Below are 6,094 nucleotides of genomic sequence, written 5' to 3'. Positions count from 1 at the left end.
CACCTAAATCGGCTACTAAAAAAAGCTATAAAAAGAGATACACTCAAAAGCATTATAGATAAGTCAAAACAGAATTTTGAAAAATGTACAACTAAACCAAAGGAAGTCAAGGAAGAAAAAGAAAACAGAGGAATGAAAAACAGAAAAAACAGAAAACAAAAAATAAATGGCAGACTTAAGTCCTAAGACTTGTTCTAATACCATGCTAATCAAAGGAAACCTGGATGAGTTTGCTAGAGCTGCTGTAACAAAATACCGTAGGTAGGTGGCCTGAACAACAGGAATTTATTGTCTTCCAGTTCTGGAAGGCTGAAGTCTAAGATTAAAGTGTCAGCAGGACCATGCTTCCTCTGAAGGTGCTAGGAAAGGATCTGTTCCAGGACTCTCTCCTAGCTTCTGATAAGTCCTTGGCTTGTGGCAGCATAATTCTAAACTTCACATGATGTTCTCCCTGTGTACATATCTGTCTCCAAATTTTCTCTTTCTATGAAGACATCAGTTCTATTGGATTAGACTCTCACCCTTCTCTGGTATGACCTTATCTTAAATAATTACATCTGCAGTGACACTATCTCCACATAAGGTCACATTCTGAGGTACTGGGGGTTAGGACTTCAACATTATTTTCGAGGACACAGTTCAATTCATAACACTGGAGAAGCCATATTAATTTCAGATAAAGATTTCAAAGCAAGTTAAATGATCACAGATAATGATAAAAGGATCAATTCTTCAAAAAGACATAAAAGTCTTTACCATGAATATATGAGACCAAAACTGATAGAACTGCAAAGTGGAATAGACAAATCCACTATTATAGTTGGGGATTCAATACTTCTCTGTCAGTAATTGACAGATCCACCAGTCAGAAAATAATTAAGGATAGAGTTAAACTGAACACCCATCAATCAATTGGATTGAACTGACATTTACAAAATACCTCATCCAACAACAACAGAATACACATTCTTCTTAAGCTTATTTGGAACTTTCACTAGAATGAAGATAGACCACATTCTAGGCCATAACACATGCCTTGAAAAATATAAAAGAATAGAAATCATACAAAGTATTTTTTCAGACAACAATGGAATTACATGAGAAATCAGTAACAGAGAGATGCCTGGAAAAATCCCCAAATATCTGAAGATTAAACAATACACTCCTAAATAACACACATGGGTTAAAGAAGTCTCAAGAGAAATTTAAAAATATCTTGAACTAAATGAAAATGAAATACAACTCACAAAATTTGTGAGATGTAGCAAAAGCAGTGTTTAGAGGGAAATTTATAGCATTGAGTGCACATATTAGAAAGAAGAAAGATCTAAAATCAATAATCCAAGGGACTTGGGGGAAAAATATTACTAGAAACAGAAAGGGTCATTATATAATAAAAGGTCACTCCACTAAGAAGACATAGTAATCCTAAATATGTATGTACCAAATAACAGAGCTGCAAAAGATGTGAAGGAAAACTGATACAACTGAAAGGAGAAATAGACAAGTACATAATTACAGTTGGAAAATTCAATACCTTTTTGTCAACAATTGATAGAACAAATAGAAAATCAGCAAAAGTTTGGAAGTACTCAACACCATCAACCAAGAAGATCTAATTGATATTTATAGAAAACTGCACACAACAACAGCAGAATACACATTCTTTTCAAGTGCCCTCAATACATATACCAAGATGGATCACATTGTTGGCTATAAAACACACCTGCACAGCTTAAAGGAATTGAAGTGATAGAGTGTGTTCTTCAACAACAGTGGAATCAAGCTAGAAATTGACAATAGAAAGATAACAGGAAAATTTCCAAACTCTTGAACACTAAACAACACAATTCTAAATAATCTACAGATAAAAGAGGAACTCTCAAGGGAAATTTAAAAATACATTAGACTGAAAGAAAATACAACTCAAAATTGTGGGACCCAACTAAAACAGTACTGAGAGGGAAATTTATAGCACTAAATGGAAACATTAGAAAAGACAAAATGCCTCCAATCAACAATCTAAGCTCCCACCTCAAGAACCTAGAAAAATAAGAGAAGATAAACCTGAAGCAAATAGAAGGAAGGAAGTAATAAAGATCAGAGCAGAAATCAATGAAAATTAAATAGAAAAAAATAGAGAAAATCAGGGAAATAGAGCTGTTTCTTTGAAAAGATCGATAAAATGTAAAAGCTCTGGCAAGACTGACAAGAGGAAAAAAAGAGCTAAGACACAAACTACCATTTTCAGAAAGTGGATATCATTACAGACCCTCTACCTATTAAAATAATAATAAGAGAATACTACAAACAACTCTACCCACAAAAATTTGATAAAATGTGACATGTCCTCAAAATACACAAACTACCACAACTCACATTTATGAAACAACTCAACTGAATAGCCCTATAAATATTATGAAATCGAATTAATAATTTAAAATTTTCCCTCCAAAGAAAAAACTAGTCCCCCCAAATTCTACCAAAAGGTTAGAGATTTTACACCAGTTCTACACAATTTATGCTGGGAAGTGGAAGAGGAGGGAACATATCCCAATTTGTTTTATGAAGCTTGTATTACCCTGACACTAAAACCAGACAAAGACACTCAAAAAGAGAAGTTTATCCCAATATCCCTCATGAATATATATGCAAAAATCCTTAACACAAAATTAATGAATAGAATTCGGCAGTATATAAAAAGAAGTATACAATACAACCAAGTGAGGTTTATTCTAGGGATGCAAGACTGTTTAATTATCCAAAAATCAATTAAAGCAGTTCACTAAAATACCAGGAGAAAGAATAAAAATCACATGATCATACCAATGAAAGAAGAAAAAAAATGTTTAAAATCCAATTCATGATTAAAACTCTCAGAAAACTGAATATAGGGAAACTTCCTCAACTGGGTAGAGAACACCTACAAAACCTTATAGCTTATATTGTACTTATCGGTGAAAGACTGAATGCTTTCCCCCTGAGATCAGTAATAAGGCAAGGATGTCCACTCTCACCACTGTTATTCAGCATAGTGCTGGAAGGCTAGCCAGTATAATTGGGCAAGAAAAGGAAATAAAAGGCATGCAAATCAGAAAGAAAGAGCTAAAATTGTCCCCATTTGCAGAGGACACTTTTGTCTACAAAGGAAACCCCAAGGAACCTACCAAAACCAAAAAACCAAAAAATTGTAACTAATAAGTGAGTTTAGCAAAATTGCAGGGTACAGATCAACATGCAAGGACGTATATACACTACCAAACGTAAAATAGATAGCTAGTGGGAAGCAGCCGCATAGCACAGTGAGGTCAGCTCGGTGCTTTGTGACCACCTAGCGGGGTGGGATAGGGAGGATGAGAGGGAGACGCAAGAGGGAGGGGATATGGGGATGTATGTATATGTTTAGCTGATTCACTGTGTTATAAAGCAGTAACAAACACACCATTGTAAAGCAATTATACGCCAGTAAAGATGTTAAAAAAATGTAAAACTTTTGCTATTCAAAAAAACCCCATTAAATGTATATTTATGCATTTATTTAAACACATTTATTTAAATGCTAATGCATTTATTTAAATGCATTATCATTTACAATCATTAAAAAAAGAGAAATAGGTGTAAATCTAACACAACTTGTTCAGGACTTGTATACTGAAAAACACAAAACGCTCCTGGTTTATTCTTCTTTTTCAAATAGTTTTAAATACCCAGTTCCTTTTCCTTTCCTTATATATTTTAGAATAAACACTTATACCTTGCTGGTAGGGACGTAAAATGGTACAGCAGAAAGACAGTGTGGCAGTTTCTTTAAAGACTAAACCTACAACCGCCAAGCAGCCCAGCAATTGTCCTCATAGGTATTTTTCCTAGGGGAATGAAAATTTACAATCACACACAAAAATATACAGGCATGTTTACAGCACCATAATTTATAATAGAATACTTCATTTGGAACTTCATTCCAAAAATTGGAAACAACCCAGATGTCTTTCAACAGAGGAATAGTTAAGTAAACTGTGTTACATCCATACCATGAAATTCTACTCAGCAGTAAAAGGAACAAACTATGGGTATACGCAACGTGGATAAATCCCCAGGGAGTTATACTGTGTGAAGAAAGCCAATCCCAAAAGATTACATGCTGCATGGTTCTATTTATGTAATATTCTTGAAATGACAGAATTATAGAAATAGAGAACAGAGTAGTGGTTGGCCAGGGTTTAAAGAGTGAGTGGGTGTGGGAGGGAAGTAGATGTGGCTATAAAAGTGCAATGTGAAGGATAATGGAGATGCTCTGTTATGTTGATAGTATCCATGTCAATATCCTCGTTTTTATGCTGTAATATAGTTTTGCAAGATGTTGAGGGAAAGGGCGTAATGGGTACATGGGATCTCATTGTTTTATATCTTACAACTGCATGTGAATCTATGATTATCTCAAAATTTAAAAAGTTTAATTAAAAAAAGAAAGGACGTACAAGGGGTTTTCAATAATGTTCCATTTCAGGCTTTAACTACCCTTGATTTTTCTTTTCTCTTTTTTTCCCCCACCTTTGCAGTAGTTACTACAATTGTTCTGTGCCTTCCTAGACAAGGATTTCCACGGGAAAGAGGTGAGAAGTAGAACTTAAAGAAAGAACTCTATCTTTGATAAACAAACAAACAGAAATCTCACCCCAATATTTGTAAAAATGCAGGCATCCCGGGTATTCAACTCCTCCATAAAATCTGAGAGTGTCAGGACCTTGTCAGTGTCCCTGTTTCTGCTGGTGTCGGCAGCTGCTTTGCCGCTGAATGGCCTGGCCCTCTGAGTTTTCCTCCACCAGTTCAGGGAGAGGAATATTCTGTGCTTCTTTATGACAGTGGCCAAACTCCCACAGAGGCTGACCCACTATACTCCGCCAGGCCACCAGTGGACTCTTAACTTCCTGGGTGGTGGTTGGCTTCTGTGTCATAACCAATTTTGATGCCAAGTTCACCTTCCGGTACCTGATCACGAGAGTGCTACCTTGACCTTGTTCTTGCGCTGAGGTGTGAGTCTTGGGGCTATACTGTGAAGGTCAGTCATGCCTCGAGGGTGCTGATGGCTTTCTTGTGTATTGTAGGCTGTTTCTGGAGATTAAAGACCTTGAACTCTGTTACGAAGGCTGTCCACTCTCCCACAAGCACGCTTCAGAATGGTCACCACGAGCTTCTCTTTGTGTCTGAGTCTCATGAGTTTTTTCTATGGCAGAAGCCTGCTTAAAATCAAATAGACAGCATATCTGGAGGCCAAGAGGTGAATTTCAGGCCATGCTTTTTTTTTTTTTTTTCCACTGTAGTAATACTCCTTTTATTCTTTGGAACTTACTGATCTATTTTCTTTCTTAAAGATCTTTTGGAAAGCAGGGAATGGGAATTGGATTTCTGTAAGAGAGAGCACGGGTTTTTCTTTCCTGGGCATCACCTTGTGTTTGATGACGTTTGGAAACATATTGGATCATGTGTTCTACATCTTGATTTCCAGAAACACGTTAGATGAACTGAGGGCCTAATGTATGTGTTATGTCCTTCTAAGAGGTATCGTGCAGGCACTAGAGGAAGATTCTGCCAGGGCCACTGTAAAGTCGTAATACAACATTTCTCAAACTGAGATCCCAGGGAATGGTGAATTTTTAAGAAATTTAACATGCTCGTGTTTTTATTTCAATGATAACCTCATAATACCCAATAAAAATACTCATGTAAACACGTTTGGGATCATCTGGATGACTCCTTATGAAGATATCACTATTGGCTGCAGCGTCATTTGGAGCCATATTGTTTTACTTTAATAACTGCAGGCTCAGGAGAAAAGAGCAAAGGAGAACAATACATAAACAGTGCATTCTTCCGAAGTAGAGGCCAAATGATGCCACGGCTTTAAAGGAAGTTTCACAAGAGTTCAAAGGGAGAGAATGGGAGAACAGAGTCATCAAACAGAACACAGTGGTAGAGGCAGTGCTCTGGAAAATTATATTCCAATTGTTAGCAGCAGTTTATGTCCAGCAAAGCAGTATTAGCCATTGGATTGACTTAATACTGTCAATTATTAATGAATAAAAGTAATTGAAAT

Source organism: Kogia breviceps, chromosome 11, assembly GCF_026419965.1.
Source record: "Kogia breviceps isolate mKogBre1 chromosome 11, mKogBre1 haplotype 1, whole genome shotgun sequence".
Classification (NCBI taxonomy): Eukaryota; Metazoa; Chordata; class Mammalia; order Artiodactyla; family Physeteridae; genus Kogia; species Kogia breviceps.
This window is presented reverse-complemented; position numbering follows the sequence as displayed.